This window comes from Myotis nattereri (genome assembly GCF_964212035.1).
Source record: "Myotis nattereri genome assembly, chromosome: 13".
In the NCBI taxonomy this organism is placed as follows: Eukaryota; Metazoa; Chordata; class Mammalia; order Chiroptera; family Vespertilionidae; genus Myotis; species Myotis nattereri.
The window spans coordinates 42,447,024-42,465,216 of record NC_138088.1 but is presented as its reverse complement, the minus strand read 5'-3'; the positions used below and the strand labels follow the sequence as shown (position 1 = coordinate 42,465,216).

Genomic DNA, 18,193 nt, shown 5'->3' with positions numbered 1-18,193 from the left:
AAGGTATCTGTAAAATGGGGACATTAAGAGTCATATTATGTAGAGGTTATTTCTTTCTTGCCAGTTTGTCTTCTTTCTTCCAGTTCTCTGAAATGAACTATGTTAATTTTTATTTATGTATTTTTGCTGTTGTTGGTTTTGCAATTACTGGACTCCCTGATAAACCTTTACTTTGATGATGTATGTTACCCTCATGCTAAGCAGACTTTCTGGCCAATTTGGGGTAGTCCTGGTAATGACCAGGGGATAAGGGTTAGAGTCAGAAACTGTGAACCATCTGAGAAATCCATCTCATACCTTTCTCCTCAGTGGAAAGTTTCTCTTCTAAGTTTCCTGCAGAATAGGCTCGCTGGTTAGACTAGTGGTAGGGGCCATCGAAGACTGAAAAGCTAGGTCCCTGGAACTGCCAGTGGTTTAGCCCATGGTCTCCTAACACAGGCTTGACTTAACTTGAATTTCCAGGGCGCCGTTGTGGACAGAGCAGGCTCTCTGTCTTTATTTGTACAGATAAAAGTGAAACCAAACTTGGCTTTAGTTGGGAGGCCAGGTATTTAGCCATTTTTTTCCAGGTGCATTTTTGCTCTGAAATGATAGGGATTGGAAGACTTTCAAATTACTTCCAGCTCAAAAGAAAGTCTGATTCTATGATTCCTGGTGTTGGTTTCTGTGTCTTTCCTATTCCCCTCCCCCACAGCTGTTTCTTAGATGAACTTTGTTTCCCATCCTTAGTTCCTTATTGTATTAGACCTCCTAACTGTAATCAAAGTGTGTTTATTGTTTGACTGAGGAGTCAAGCCCTCCTCTCGAGTGTTGCAAAGTGGCCTCTGATCTCTCCGAAACTAGCTCAGTTCCACCTCGATCATTTCTATTTTTGCAATTTTCTCTCTTTATATTTGAGGACTTAACTTTTGGTATATGTTCATATTTAGCTCAATTGACACAATATTTAACTATATTGATTTCAGAGAGGAAGAGAGAGGGAGAAATAGAAACATCAATGATGAGAGAGAATCATTGATCAGCTGCCTCCTGCACGCCCCCTACTGGGGATTGAGCCTGCAACCCAGGCATTTGCCCTTGACCGGAATCGAACCTGGGACCCTTCATTCTGCAGGCCGACATTCTATCCACTGAGTCAAACCAGCTAGGGCGACACCCCTTTTTATACCTTTATCTTCTTTAGCCTGCAACAGACTCTTGTTTTTTTACCAGAATCTGTGTGCTCTCTATCATTCTCTGCTAGTGGTCTTACAGCACATGCGCCATTGCCTTGCCTGACCTTACACAGTCACAACATGTCATTATGGAGAGGAAGCCAGTATTGGAGTCTTTTGTCTACCTGGTGTTCAAATCCTAGCTCTACCATTTACTAATAGTATAACTTTAGATGGGAACTACTGAACCTCTCTGAGTTTTGGATTCTTTATTTGTAAAATAAAGAAATAATACTGTCTCATGATGAGATCATCTGAATAAAACTCTTAATCATATGTCTGGAACATAGCAGGTACTCATAAATTATGACTTCTTTGTCTTTCATGACCCACCTTTTGTCTTTTCCTTTCCACTTACAAGTTGCCCCTGTCCTTGCATGGTCCCCTCCCAAGTTCCTCATTGAGCCCCCACTGGGCACCTGCCCTCCAACCCTGTTTGCAGGTATAATTATCCAAGTGGGATGCCCTGTCCCTTCCTCCTCTCTCACTCTCCCCCTTACTCCACCTGAGAAACAAAGAGCTGTTTGGTGGCTGACCCCAGCCTGCCTCCGGGCCAGAGACCAGGTCTGTTCTACCAGGATTAGTCTTTTCCTTCACCTGTCCTATCAGTGCAGTCCATTCTTCCCTTGAGGCCTCCATTTTGACACTGTTAGTGCATGTCTGTTAGGATTTTGTCCTTAGTCTTAGGGTGTGACCCCTGGCCCTGGGCAGTGATGCGTACTCACAGGTGCAGCTCTTCTGAGGTCTTGGTGGAAAATTTGAAGTGTTTACTAAACCTCCTAACTTGGGGAACTCGAATTTCAAACTCAGTCTTCCCAGTCCCAGACAGTTGTGAACATCTGCCAGACTTCTCTGGCCTCCAGCTGTGACTGCTGTCTGCTGAGTTCCCTTTCCCTGTAGTCTCATATTTTCCACTCCCATTTCACTTTAGATTACACATAACCATAGTTGTCCCAATACTCTGTTGGGGCATTCTTGCAGTTTCTGCTTCTCTTCCTCTGATCTGCCCGATAGTTCTTTATTCAAATTCCCAGGAGAGCAAATGTAATTGACTCAGCTTGAATTTCTTAGGTAGGCCTCACCATAATAATTAACCACTCATTGATTAGGTACACATCCCTGGTCCAACGGCAGTCGTGAAGTCTGGGATGGGGTCATCTAGTTTAAATCATAGCTACAGGGACTACTGATGGTGCCAGTTGGTATGTAGTAGGCTCCTGGGTGTGTGTGTGTTTGGTGGTGGTGGTGGGGGAGGGGCTGGCATTTGTCTAGCCCAGACCAGCCCTGGCATTTTGAAGTGGGTGAAGGTATCTTTTGGTTTTCACAATGGCAGGGTGCAGGGGACTACTCGTGTTTAGAAGGCAAAGACTTGGGACACTAAATGTTTTAGGTGTTTAGGACCATCCTATACCTGTTTAAATTATTTCATCTTCCTGTGCTGCAGTTTCCTCATTAATAAAACCAGATAATATACCTACATGATAGTATTATGAAGCTTAAGTGAGTTTATAGAAAAACAAGTAATTGGAATAGTAGTGCAATAGAGTCTTGCACATAGTACATGCTAAATAAACATGAACTGCAATCATCATCATCATCATCATCACCATCAGACCTGCACATTGATTCCACATCCCCTCTGAATTCAGTTCAATAGGCATTCATTAACTTGTTATTATACTTAGCACGGTACCAAGCACTAGGGATATCCTAAAAGGGATACCTAACTCCCTCCCCGCTCCACACATACACATGCACATAGGCATTTACAGATAATTAAAGAGACAAAAGGGAAAAATATGAATAATTAAATAAAGTACACAAGTATATAACATAGACAGTAACTGCTATGGGCAATTAGAAAGGGGTGGGGGAGCTCAGTTTGACCTGAGTTATTGGAAAAGACTTTAGGAAGATGTTTGAACTTGAGCTAAAGCTTAAAGGAGTAATGGGGGTTGAAATAGGCAGAGAGAAACAGGGAGACCATTCCTGGTTAGGGAAACTATTTCAGCAAAGATACAGAGTTGTGATGACAAAGAAGAACACAGTTGGGTGAAGAGCTAAAGTACTGAAATCTTAGAAACCAGGAGGGAGCCTGAGGAGTAAGTCAGAGCCGGACCTGCACATGGTGAGCCATCCTCTTCAAAGTGGTCACTGGAACTGTGAATAGATGACTTCTCCGAGGAGAGGAACGACTAGGGAGAGAGCGTGGGTCTAAGACCTGAGCCTAGGAGTTACCTACTGCTTGGGGGCAGGTGGAGGAGGCAGGCAAGTAAGAGAGCAATATTATTTGAGGGCGTCAGGAGAAAAACAGAACTGAAAGTAAGAGAGAATGGCCAACACTTTCAAATGCCACGGGAAAATCAAAGGTAGCACCATTGGATTTGTTGAGGAGGTTATTAATTGATTAAAAAGACAATATTACTGAAATAGTGATGATACAGAATTAATTGCAAAGGATGGGGGATGAGGTCATAGAGGGAGGGCTTGAAGACCAATCTTTTGAGACCTTTTCACAAAAAGAATCAAAGAGATTTAGTTATAGCTGAGAGGGACACAGAGTTGAACAAAGTTTTCATGTGTTTACTCTTTTTTAATTAAATGTTTTTGTTGTTTTTCAATTACAGTTGACATTCAATATTGTACTAGTTTCAGCTGTATAGCATAGTGGTTAGACATTTATATAACTTACAAAGTGATTCCCCCAGTAAGTCTTGTACCCACCCAACACCATGTATAGTTATTACAGTGTTATCAACTGTATTTCCTAGGCTGTACTTTATAGCCTCATAACTCTTTTGTAACTGCCAGTTTGTACTTCTTAATCCCTTTACCTTTTTCACCCAGCCCCCCAACCTCCTACCATCTGGCAACCATCAAAATGTTCTCTGTATCTATGAATCTGTTTCTGGTCTGTTTGCTCATTTATATTGTTCTTTAGATTCCATATGTAAGTGAAATCATATGGCATTTGTCTTTCTCTGACTTATTTCACTTAGCATAGTACCCTCTAGGTCCATCCATGTTGTTAAATGGTAAGACTTCATTCTTTTTTATGGCCAAGTAATATTTCATTATATATATGTCCATTTGTCTTGACTGGAGCACTTGATCCATTTAAATTTAAAGTAATTATTGATAGGTATGTAGTTATTGCCATTTTATTAATTATTTTCTATTATTTTTGTAGTTCTCTGTTCCTTTCTTATTTTCTTGCTCTCTTGTATGTTGTTGACGCTCTGTTGTGCTGTGTTGTGTTTGGATTCCTTTCATTTTATTTCTTGTGTATGTCTTATATAGTTTTGGTTTGTGTTTACCATGGGCTTCATATATACCAAGCTATGTTTATAACAGTCTGTTTTAAGTTGATGGTCGCTTAACTCTCCCTCTCCATCTTTATGGTTTTGTCATTGTTTCTTTACTTCTTTTGTGTGTTTGTGTGTATCCCTTAATTTGCTGTTGTAATTACCCATGATGATCCTACTTTTGCCTTTTACCCTTTGTACTAAGTTTAATGTTGGTTGATCCACTGCTTTTATTATGTATTTGCCTTTGTCAATAAGAATTTTTTTCTTTGGATATTTTCTTATTCATATTTTTATCTCTCCTTTCTTCTTCTCTTTTTCCTCCTCCTCCTCTTCTTCCTCTTCCTCCTCATTTTTCACCTTGCTCTTCTGCTTGAAGTACCTGTATGATGCGAATGTTGTTATGCTTGACATTGTCCCTGAGGTCCCGTAAACTATCCTCAGTTTTTAAAATTCTTTTTTCCTTTTGCTGTTCCAATTGGGTGTTTTTCTCTACCTTGTCTTCCAAATCACTGATGCGAGCCTCTGCTCCCTGTAGTCTGCTATTGATTTCATCTAATGTATTGTTCATTTCCGTTATTCTTTTTTTGACTTTTTTTAATGTTTTCTATCTCCTTTTTAAAAAATATATTTTTATTGTTTTCAGGGAGGAAGGGAGAGAGAGAGAGAGATAGAAACATCAATGAGAGAGAATCATTGATTGGCTGCCTCCTACATGCCCCACACTGGGGATTGAGCCCGCACCCGGCATATTCCCTGACCGGGAATCTAACCGTGCTCTCCTGGCTCATAGGTTGACACCGGCTGGGCTCTATCTTCTTTTTAATGTTTCCTCTCTTTGTTGAAGTTCTCATGTAGATAGTCTGTTTTCCCCCTAACTTAATTGAGGATCCTTATAACCAGCTTTTTGAACTCTGCATCTGGTAGACTGCTTTCCTCCATTTTACATACTTCTTTTGGAGTTTTGTTCTGTTCTTTCACTTGGGATGTGTCTTTGTTTCCTCATTTTGGCTGCCTTTCTATTTGTTTTTATGTATTTCGTAGATCAGCTATGTCAGTCTTGTCAGAGTAGCCTCATATAGTAGGTGTCTGGTGGAGCCCAGTGGCCCAGTCTTCCTGTTCACCTGAGCTGGGTGTTCCAGAGGTGTCCCTTGTGTGGGTTGTGTGTGTCCTCCTGCTGCCATTGAGCCTTTATATTCTGTTGGCACCTCAGTGGTGGGCTTGACCCTCAAGCTGACTGGCTGTGAGGACTGGCTGTGACTTTAGCAGACAAACTGTTCTGTAAGGGATCACCCCACAGAACACTGTTTGTTTTAGCAGGCCTCAGGTGCTTGCTGAGTTCATCCTTTGGGTGTGTCATTTGTGGTACTAATCAGGTGGTGTTCCTGGTGTGGTCTGAAGCTGGCCACTGGGTGTGTTCATTCTGGGACCTCTTGGGGGGAGGTTTCTGGTGCAGGCCAAGGTCGGCCACTGCCTGTGTCTGGCCGGGGCATTAATTACAGTAGGCGCTACAAAGAGATCTTCGGTTGGTAGCTGCCTGTGCTGGGCTTGGAGGCATCTAGGAGTGGTTATGTTGTGAACTGAGGCGGCTTCCACTAGGATGCACTGGGGGCCACTTAGCAGGAGATACAGCCAGTTGATGCTTGTTTTGGCTTTGTGAACCTTGGAGAAATTTCAGGAAAGCTCAAAGCACTGGCCCAGGCTGACTTCTTGTGTAGGTTAGCCTCTGAAAGAGGCTCCACATGGATTGGGTGGGGCAAGGAATCACCAGGGTGGGGTGAGAGTGGTGTTATCAGGCTAATAGAGACTCAGGCTGGGTGCCTGCCTGTGCCTGCAATCTGTGCTGTCCCTTCACTGGAGCTTAGGGCAATGTTTGTGAGTGAGTGAGTGAGTCTGTGCTCAGGACCTTTAGGAGGATGGGTCTACAGCAGCCCTTCATCTCACCAGGACTAAGCCCCTGCTGATTTTCACAGCCACTGATGCTCTGGGCTGAGGAGCCCAGTATGGGTCTGGAACCCATTTCTTCAGTGGGGACCTGCACAGCCAAGATATCCCTCCCAATTCTCAACAGTGAATTGAGAGTGTAGGGCCAGTTCATTTGTGTCTCTACCCCTCCTAGCAGTCTCAGTGTGGCTTCTTCATATCCTTAGTTATAGGAGTTCTGTTTGGCTAGTCTTTCTATGGTTTTTAAGGGTGATTGTTCCATAATCTGGTTGTAATTTTGATGTAGTCATTGGGGGAGGTGAGCACAATGTTTATCTACTTTGCCATCTTGGCCGGAAGCCTTATGTGCTTACTTTTTAAAATCAGGGTGTCAGTCCTTATTTGAAGATAGATGGGCGGGTAGGAGGCAAAGAGAGGGAAAGAGTGAATATGTGGAAGCAAAAGGAAATATATTGTAGGGCCATATATCTTCAAGAGTTGGGAAATAATTGAAGCTTTAGAGAAAATAAGGCACTCCTCTTCTGACGTTAGAATGATCCAATCTGGCAGACTCCATCCAACTCAGACTTTTCCTATTGGGGTCACGAGTTGTAGTCTCAAGAAGCTAGGTTGCCTGTTTTCTCTACAAGCCATTACCTAAATTACTTTTATGTTATGTTTCATCAATAATAAAGGAATATTGGCCTGCGAGGAATCCAGGCCTCACTAAAAGCAAGAGATATTCAAGACAGGCAAGAAATGGAGGTAGGATAGGAAGAGGCGATCCTGTAGGGCATCTTCTTTCCTGTGGACCTGAGGATGTTAGCAGGTGTAGAGGGAGGAGGGGTGAGTCAAAGCGGCGAACTTGCAGTGCCCAGGCAGGCTTAGCCTTCAGTGGGACGTCAGGGTGGCAGCCCAGGATCTTGACACCCCCCCCCCCCCCGAAGCCACGATGTGTATCAGTTTGACATTTCCTGAGAAACCAGAAGTGCCCGCACTGTGCATAAACATCAGGCTGTCGAGTCACAAGGGTGTGACAGTGCCGATACAGGCATTTCTAATGGCAAGGTGCTCATTTGTGTCCATGGCTGCACAGCCGACCTTATTCCACGGTATCAAGAAACCCCTTTCTTCTAATCATAAACTGGGAGGGGGCAGACAGATGAAATCTATTGCATTTCATTAAACATAAAGCACTACCTATTGTAAGACATGGAATGATTTTATGTATCATTAAAAAGAAAGGACTTCTCATTAAACTAGAATACTTCTATTAAATTGCTATTTGGAAAACACATCTTGCTTTCAGAGATGTTAGAATGTGAAAAAATGTGCATCTTAGCATCTATTGAAATATGGAGATGCTTCCACTTACTGCTGACCTCACAGAAATACTTAGAAGAAAAAACAGTGTACTGTAGAATTCCTCCAGTTCCCTCCCCAGTGATTTGAAGGTAGGGAATTCCGTTTCCTCTGCTCTCCAGCCCCCTCCCTTCCCCCATTCCCTGAGAGGAAAACTGAAACCTGATTTACCCCAGAGCTGTAGGTTCTAAACCCTATTGGGTTGTGGCAGCCACGTAGCTAAGGCAAACAAAAGTTAGGGTATTTAATGACTTTAAAAAAATCTTTGGGTAGTGTTTTCATCACAACCATGCTCGGGGCACTCTAAGTTTTAATAATAGCTGTCACTTAAGTGCCAGTTGCTGCGCTAGTACTGTAGATTAGATGCACATCCGGTATGCAGAAGAGTCCATAGCCTAAGCTCCAGACCCTTACATGGTGCTTGGCATGTAGTAGGTGCTCAATGAATATTTGTTGTCAAATGCACTATTTTGTTTTGGAGCAGAGACCATGTACCTCAAAAGATAAATAGTAATATCATTTTGCATTGTTCCCTGAGAACTGAAGTTTAGAGAACAGAGTCATCTAGTGGGCTTACAGGACGGTAAGTGAGCAGAAAGGCACAGAGACAAGCTGGGCTCGTCACGTCCAAGAAATAATAAGGAAACAGTATTTAAAGTACACTGTGTGCTAGGTTCCATAATAGCAGCAAGTGCCCAGTCCTCTGGGCTCACTGAAAGGAAGTGACTAACTGTCTAGATGCGTCCAAAGAGGCCTCACATGCTGGTGACACTCCTGTGGAACTAGAGGCTAGTGTGGCGATACCACATTGAGAGTATGTGACGTACCGAGTGGGAAGTCTTGTAAGATTCAGAGCCTGGAAGTGAACGGAGAGGCCCAGCCCCTTCAGTACACGCACACGTGGGAACAAGGCCCACAAAGGTTGTGCCACAGAGACCGGAGGGGAAGCTGGGCTGGGTCCCAGCTCTAGATCCCTGCTGCCCTCTCACGGTCTGGAAGCAGCTCCACATACCCTATATCCTGAGAAATGGAAGCCGGGCAGATGTAGGGGAGAAGAGTGACTGTTAGGATGCTAGAGCTCATTTAAACCTGTACAGCATGTATGACAGTTCCCGGGGAAAACCCAACTTAATATTCTCTTATATGGAGATTTTATTTTTTTCCATGATTCAGTTAGAAAATAAGATAGTACTGACCTATATCCTAGGTTTAATAAGATTTTACCATAAAAATATTGGATTGAAATAATCCTTATATTGAGAGACTGGGTTTACCCTTCACTCCATTTTATATTATTTTCTTTTTTTAAAAATTTGTTGGGGCTACATTGGTTAATAAAAAGGCAAGTCTCCTTCCATCACCATTTATCCCCCCCTCTACTTTTTTTTTATTTTTTTATCTCTCCCTACCCTCTTTCTCTCTGGTAATCACCATACTGTTGTTGTGTATTATTCTTCGCATAGAGCAGGGCTGATCAGGGGGTTGGGGCGCCTTCCCCTGTCATGAACAGAGCAGGGCGGATAGGGAGGTTGTGGCCCCGCCTGCTGTCACACACAGAGCCACAGGGCGATCAGGGGGTTTGGGCGCTGCCCCCTGTCATGCTGATCCCGGTGCCGGGAGACCTCGCGGCTCCACTGATCCCGGTGCTGGGAGGCATATTACCCTTTTACTATATAGGATAGAGGCCTGGTGCATGGGTGGGGGCCGGCTGGTTTGCCCTGAAGGGTGTCCTGGATCAGGGTGGGGGTCCCCACTGGGGTGCCTGGCCAGCTTGGAGGAGGGGCTGATGGCTGTTTGCAGCTGGTCATACCCCCTTCAGGGTGGGGGTCCCCACTGGGGTGCCTGGCCAGTCTGGGTGAGGGGCTGAGGGCTGTTTTCAGGCTGGCGGGTGACTGAAGCTCCCAACCGCTCCTTTTTTTCTTTTTTCTTTTATTCTGGGCCAGCTTTAGCTCTGAGGCTTGGCTACAGCTCTTAGGCCTCGGCTGCTGAAAGCAGGTATCTGGTTTGTTTGGGTTCTATAATCAAAACACTGTTTCAACTCCAGCTCTGAGATCCCGGCTGGCTGAAAGCAGGTTTCTGGGGTTTTGTTTAGCTTCTATATTTGTAACAATGTTTCAAACTGCAAGCTCAGAGGCCGGCAGCAGCAGGTGGGGAACGTTGGAGTCCTCCATCACTGAAGCAAGCAAGCCCCATGTTCGCTTCAACCTGCCTAGCTGCCGGCCGTCATCTTGGCTGGCAGTCAATTTGCATATCTCGCTGATTAGTCAATGGGAAGGGTAGCGGAGGTACAGCTAATTACCATGTTTCTCTTTTATTAGATAGCATATGAAAATATAATGCTGGGAATGGTCATGCAAACATGCAGAAGGCATGTAACCTAGAATAGAATGTGGCATTTGATGGAAAGCACTGGCTGGTTTTTAATATGCAGCTATGAGCTGTGTGGTCTCGGGCAAGTCATTTCATTGTTTTGTGCCCATTACCTCATTTGTAAAATGAGAATAATAATAATAATAATAATAATAGCTTTCCTCAAGAGACTTGTTCAATATAGTTTCAGGGGTGTGTGTGTGTGTGTGTGTGTGTTTAGAAAATAAAGCATTTTATTGGTTGATTATAATTTTGGTTTTCAAGCAGTGATAATTTATTTTTAATTAATTATTTTATAAAAAGTGTCTTTGCCCTCTCGATAATTTCACTTCTGCTGTCTAAAGATGAAATAAACCTAGCCGGTGTGGCTCAGTGGTTGATTGTGGACCTTATGAACCAGGCGTTCACTGTTCAAGATCAGATTCTCTCTCATCATTGATGTTTCTATCTCTCTCCCTCTCCCTTTCTCTTTCTGATAAAGAAAACATTAAAAAAAAATACCTATACTGTAGTTCACTTTAAAAAAAAAAAAGATGAAATAATAATAACCTCACAGCTTTAAGCACACCAACAGCACACCCCTCTGGGATTTATGTGTATTTGGGGAGGGTCCAAAATGGTGTTTCAGTTGGTCCTAGTTTTAAACTCGCTATCCTGGCAGCGTCAGAAATTGCAGACTCTTGACTCCTGTTTGCTCTCTGGCTAGCGCCTGGAAGAGGAAGAGGGAAACTAGAGGCTGTGAGGTAGGTTTCCCCGAGGTGGAGGCCCTCCCAGCAGGGATTATACTCCAGGCTACTTGCCAAAAGAGGCAGGGCGGATAATGGACGGAAACTACAGGGAAAGTTTGTTAGTTGCTGCAGAGATTCAGGACCTGAAGTTTGGTGATCCTGGAAGAGTGTTTGTGAGTCAGGCGGGAGCACCGGGGACCACAGTGCAGAAAGTTTTACCTTCAGCAAACTCTCCCCAATGGAAGCTGTGTCGGGGCTAAAAGGGGAAGGGGGGGCGGGGCTGGGTGGGCTGGCTGGAGGAATGAGGTAATATGGAAAACCAGGATTTATGATTCCTGCAGGTGGGTTCGGAGCAGAGGAGCAAATTTACAGATTGCTTCCTCTCAGGGTTTGCTAGACGGATTGTTAAGCAGGCAGTTGTGTTGGGCTTTTCTCATAAGACTAGCAAATTGTCATTTCAACAGCATTTTATTACTCATTCTCTTCAGCATTCTAAAGGGATTAGCTCAGGAAAGAAACCTCAGATTATTAAAAAGTGAAGACAGAATTTGAAATGGATTAACAGGGTAATTGTGAGCTGTTAGTAGTAGAGCATTGTCATTTACAGCAAATGTTCTGTTTTTACTTTATTATTCTTTGTTATGTCAATATTACATATTCACTGTAGAAAAACTAGAAAATGCAGTAAGTGAAAAGAAAGAAAAAATATCAGAATTTCTATCACCTTTAAGACTTTTTCATTTTCAAAAATTTGCATCTCCCTTTTTTTAACAAAATTGCATTTCTTTCATAAACTACGTTGTAATCTGCTTTTTTAAAAAGAATCTTCATTGTTGAAAGTATTACATATGTCCCTTCCCCTCCCTCCATTGCCCTCTCCCACTCCCCTCCCCGAAAGCCTTCCCTATTGTCTGTGGGTAACTGCTTTTTAATTAATAACACACAGTGTTCCATATTAATAAATAAAAACCTGTATCTCAGTGGTCATTATCATATTCCATTACACAGATATGCCATAATTTATTTAACCAGGACCTTTTGGGGAGAAATTTTGGCTGTTTCTGTTTAGGTTGTTTCTACATTTTTTAATACAGCGAAGAACATTCCTATATGTACATCTTTGTACACGTATCCAATTATTTACATAGAATCAATTCCTAAAAGTAGACTCCTCAGTTAGAAAGCTTACCTTTTCTCTTTTAAGAAGTCGAGACAGTGCTAAAGGTTTTTACTTCCTGCCCTTTGGGTGCCAGGTTCCTCACGGTTCCCAAGGAGGAGCTGAGCTTTCCTGAGGGGGCTCTCCTGTCCCTGAGTAACTTGCTCAGTGGGGAAGTAAGAGAGACCTATCAAAGGACAGGATACAAAAAGGCCTTTCCCTTCATTTCACATCATTTCTGCCATAAACTATCTGGGATACTATTAAATATTTACAGTGATGGCACTTACAGATTCAGTTATGCTAAGGGCTTATTTACATTACACTGAGTGGGGTTTTATAGCTACAGTCATATGAACACACGCAGGTATGTTTAAATAAATAATGTTCACAGTCTTAATGGTGGGAGAACTGTAGTTCTACGGAGGTCAGGTTGTGCTTTGGAACCGTCCTGTTTTATCATTAGCTACCAGGTGGCCACCCACACCCACAAACAAGTAGAAGTCCAGGCCACAACTCCCATGATTTGCCTGGAGGCAGAACAGCTACTGGTCGGGAGCCCAGCATGGGCTCAAATCCCAGTCTTCCACTCACTGGTCCAGTTACTGAATTTCTTTTCATCCCTCATCAGTAAAATGGGTTCATTAGTAGGGTTGTGAGAATTAAATAAACTAATATTTGTAAAGTGCTTAGAACAGTGCTTGGTACATGGTAGGTGCCATATAAATATTTTTTTTTAAACTAAGATTTAAAGCTGGAAGGATGGAGGGAAGCAACAACACAGGGGCTCACCCCCCAGGAAAGCCTCACAGGTTGATGGTGCAATGTTAGAAGCAGTGGGAACGAAAGGCTCTTCACCAAGAGCTATCCTCGTTCGGATTGCTTAGAATTTCACCAATAGAAATGGATCTTAATTAGGGGCAGTTTGTTTTAAATCACTGGCAATGCAGTAATAAATTCTTGTGAGATCAAAAACTACTGATGCAGCTCAAGTCCCCATTGGTCCTTCAACCCCAAATCCCAGTTCCCTCCCTGAGGCAAACTGATGAGTTTGGAGTGTTCTCCTTCCAGACCTTTTTCTGTACACTTACATATCATATCATATGTATGGGGTGGGCAGACGTAGGTTTACAGTTGTGAATATGTGAAACAGAGTTTATTCTTGTCTTATTACTTTTATTAATTATTGTATTATCTATTTGTATTACAACTGTAAACCTACCTTTGCCCACCCCTATATATATAGAAATATGTAGGGGGTTTTTGCAGGTTTTCTTTTTTTCTTTCTTTCTTTTCCGTTCTCTCTCTCTTTCTGTATCTGTCTCCAAATATGGCATATTGTTCTGCAACATTTTCCCTCGGTTTCTTTTAAAATCCAAGTGTGAGCTGTGAGTCCCTGTGAATTCCTCTGTGCTCTTCCTGCTGCCCTGGGGCCAGCCAGAGGAGAGATCGGCATTCTGATGGCTTTAGGATAAGGTTCCGAAAGTAGGGGGTCCGATTCCCTTGGCTGAGTGAGGCTAAGCCTGGCCTGGGAGAGGGGCTGCAGGGAGGTCCGAGTGCAGACCCAGTAGACAACTGCTGCCCGCTTTCCAGCTTTGCCTCCTATGCATCCTAAGAGATAGATGGGCCTTCAGAAGTCTTCCCTAAAGAGAGCACCCACCCAGCCACGCTTAGCCAGGGAAGGAACAGTAAGAGAGAATATTCTTAGGTTAACAGCTCCTGAGGGGGAAGAGTGACTGTTCAGCACGCGGGAAGGAGAGCTAGGAGGGAAAAGGTGCTGAGCCTGAGCAAAGACAAGGCCCCTCTTCTGCTTCTCAGTCCAGTTAGCAGAGGATTCCAGCTCCATCCTTTAGAACTGGCCATGCTCTGATAGCCTGGGGGGCTCGGGGCAATTCATATGTAAATATGGGAAAGCCTTAGGGGATTTAGGGGCTCTAGGAGCATTCCACAGCTCTGGGAAGATTCTTCTGTGCCTGCCTGCTGACACGTTGATGCTCCCGTACCCCCGCCGCGTCACGGAGTCAGACTTTGGGCGCTGCAGGTACCTCCCGGGGTTGCTGGAGTCCACACAAAAGAAGGTAGAATAGTCGGCCTCCTTCTCGCTCAAGTGCAGGTTGCGAGCAGGCTGGGAATTCCAAGATTTTCTTTATCAAAGACAGAGCCAACTTTCAGAGCAGGGAAAGAAGTGAGTAGCTTTTCTCTTTAACTCTAGTGTGGTTGGGACAGCTGTGGGAGGCTGTGGGGTAACCAATCCCTTCCTAACACTGAGGAATGAGCCTGGTGACAAAGGACTGACCTGAGAAGGTGGGGTATGTTGAGGAGGAGGGGAGTTGGGACTGGGGTGGGGGGAGTGCACAGGGGGCTGGAAAGGGGAACAAAAGACAGAAACCGTCACGAATTGTTCTATCACCACAAGGGAATTTGTGCGGTCCACCCCAGCCCTCAGCGGCAAGGCCACCCCAGGAAGAAAGGGGCACTGGACTGCACGTTTTACTGATTGGCTGATGCTGGCCACAGCTTCCTCCTGTGCTTCCTCGACCCCAGGTTTCATTGTTCTTAAAGAAAAGTGAAGTTTATGGTTCTGAACAGAGCATTTCCACTTGGTGCGTTTTACCTTCACCTGGTGCAGTCGGTGTTCTCTGCCCATCGTGGGAAAAGGGCTAATTTGGTGTTGAGTTATTACCTTGTTCTGTTCCCTCAACAATTCTACAAAGCGGGTACTATTATCCTCACCTCACAGAGGAGGGAACTGTGGCCCCGAGGTAAACACGGGCTTTCCCAGGGCCTCCCCGCTGAAGAGTGAGAAGTGCAAGATTCAAAGCCTCCTGTCTCCACCGCAGTTGGCTGAGGGTGGCTGCTCTCTCGCACTTGGTTGTCCTGGATACTAAAATTGTACTTTAAGCTTTTTTCTTAGCATATAGTTGGAATAATGGGAAAACAGTCTTTTAAATTTGGAGTCTTTTTAAGCCAGATATTTCTAGTTTGACTTAATCTTTAAGAATTAATTAGCCTGTGTGGAGCCTGCAGGCCATCTGCGTCTTCAGAAACATCTAGGATTTTGTTAAGATTGCAGATACCTGGGTCCCACCCAGATTTGCTGAATCAGAATCTCACGAGTGGTGCCCAGGAAACTGCAGTTTAACAAAAACATCCCACAGGGGGTGTTAATCACGCTAAGGTGTGTCCGGTTTTGTTTTTTAAAAGCTGTACAAGAGTTTATAAATTCACCTGCAAATAAAGACATGCGGGTAGTTTAAAAGAAGTGTTAACATTTCTTTTTCTTTCTTTTGATACAAATAAAAATCTGGTTGAGTCTCCATGTAAGTTGTTGGCTTCTGACTGATGAGTACTTGCTGGTGTTTCATGCTTTCAACTACTCTAATTTGTAGAACTTTGATTTCTGGGAGATAATAGTTCCCAGGGATATTTTAAGATCTGAAGCAAATAAGTTCCTGGCCTTTTCTAGTTGAGGTACCAGGCTAGGGAGGCAAAATGGTGCAGAATTAAGAACATAGCATTTGGATTTAAATATATTTAGATTCAAATTCCAGACTGCTTACTCACTACAGAACCTGGGACAAGTAGGTCAGCTTCTCAAAGCCGAGGTTTTCTTATCTATTAAATGGGAGTACTAATACTACTTCAGTGTATTGGTGTGACTATTAAATGAGTTCAGGAACATAATATGTAAAGCACATGGCACATGGTAGGAATTCAATAAATGTTCTTCCTTTCCAATCCTGTATAAATACGAGTTTCTTTTACAAATACTGAATCATTATGTTGTACACCTGAAATGAACACAATGTTTTATGTCATTATACCTCAGAAAAATTATATTAAAAAAATTATTTTCTCTTCTCAACTTGCCACTTATGAAACTACTAGAGGCCTGGTGCACAAAATTCATGCACGGGTAGGGTCCCTAGGCCTGGCCAGCGATCAGGGCCAATTGGGGACTTCTGGCTGCCAGCCAGGGCCTTCCTTCGTTCCATGCCACCCCCTGGTGATCAGCACACGTCATAGCAAGTGACCGAACTCCCGGTCTCTCGGTCAAACTCCCGAGGGGACACTTTGCATATTAGCCTTTTATATATATAGATATTTGGGACTGAGATTCTATTGCTTTAAAATTGCCCAAAAAAAAAATTAAGCCTATTGAAAATAAATTTTTAGAAAGATATATTTTTTATTGATTTCAGAGAGGAAGGGAGAGAGAAAGATAGAAACATCAATGATGAGAGAGAATCATTGATCACCTGCCTCCTGCATGCATCTCCCCCCACCCCGGGGATTGAGCCCACGACCCTGGCATGTGCCCTGGCTGGAATCTTAACTGTGACTTTCTCATTCATAGATCAATGCTCAACCACTGAGCAACACCACTGGGCTGAAAATAAATTTTATATACACTACAATTAATTTAGAACTATAGTTTAGCACTCTGGTGAAATAAGACATGTTTTAAATTTTGTCACACCTGAAATGAACACAATGTTTTATGGCATTTAAATTTAAATTCTACCAAATATAAGTTCAAGAAAAGTATTTTATCTTTCTAATCTTTATTTTGAATAATATCAGATTTACAGAAAATTGCAAAGAACAGTACAAAGAACCTGTATATTCTTTATTCAAATATATATATTCTTTATTCACATCCACCAGTGTTTAACATTTTGCCATGTTTATTCTTTATTCACATCCACCAGTGTTTAACATTTTGCCATGTTTTGTTTTCATTTTCTCTCCATGTGTGGACACACACGCACACACACACACAGGTTTTTTCACTGAACTATTTGAGAGCAGGTTGCATACCAGTATGCCATGTCCCTTACTAATAGCTTCAGTGTTTATTTTGTGTGAACATGGATATTCTCATACGTGACCACATAGATCTGCCATTTCAGGACATCTTGAATTGATTTAATAAACTGTAATCTATAGTTTATATTACAATTTCAACAATTGACCTATAATGGCCTTTGTAGCAGTTCCCCCCCCCCCCCCCAGGGCGGGATCCAGTTCGGAATCACACGTTACATCTGTTTGTCATCTCTTCAGTCGTCTTGGTTGTGAACGATCCCTGAGGCCTCTTTGTCTTTCCTCACGTGACATTTAGAAGAGTACAAATCCTCAGTTTGGGTTTGTCTGATGTGTCCTCAAGGTTCCTTTCAGATTATGCATTTTTAACTGGGATGCTTCATCAGGGACATAGTGTTGTTTCCAGATATGACATATGCAAATATATGATGTCTATTTGTCCCTTATTAGTGATTTGAATTTTGATTTTATTATTCATTTCTCCACCATATAGTCACTATTTTTCATTTTTGTAATTACTAAGTAATTTTTAATAACTTATTTGAAACTATGCAAATACCCTGAGCATCTTCAAACCCTACCATTATTTTTTTCTACCATAGAGCTTTCTCATTGGGTTTCTCTCTCATTTATGTACTTACATACTGTCAATATGAACTCATAGATTCTTATTTTATTCAATGGATTTTAATCCAATGCTGTGTTTATTTATTTTGATACTCAGATTGTACCAGTTTGGCCAGTGGGAGCCCCTTTGGACATGTACCCCTTATTTTCCTGAGCACTTCCTTACTTTCTACCATAAGATGTTTCAGGCTCATTTATACCTTCCCTGCCCCAACCCTGGGCTTACTCATTTCTCCATAGAACTCTGGTTCCTTTGAATGCAGAATGGTTTTTAGAAATCAGAATCTGGGCTGCACTTTTTCAACATAGGAATTCCTAAATTCTTAGAGAAGAGGCAGTGGGGAAGAATTTGGAGACTAAAATCTGTTGTGAAAGCCGAGTTTTCATAAGTAGTTTAAACACTTGTATTTTGTAACTTAAGGCTGGGGAAAATTTTTTGTAATTATATTGAGACTTACTAATATATTTACTTACCACATCTGTAGTTGTTTTAAGTTGATCTAAAGAAATTTGAAATACACAGCAGAGATTGCTTCCCTGTGGAAATTTTTAAATTGTTTATTTTAGTATTTAATGTTCATTTTAATGAACAAATGTCCTCTCATATAAATAATTCTCATCATGCGTATCTAAGTAACAGGTAAATGAAAAAGCTACAAGATCATATTGGTTTTCATTTTT

General features: G+C 42.6%; 1 protein-coding gene across 2 annotated transcripts in view; it reads left to right on the top strand.

Moving 5' to 3' along the window:
• The window catches only part of DNMBP (dynamin binding protein), a gene marked incomplete at its 5' end in the record, with an annotated part of 91,668 nt that overhangs the window by 47,935 nt on the left and 25,540 nt on the right, over nucleotides 1-18,193 (top strand). The gene's annotated exons all lie outside the window — the stretch shown is intronic.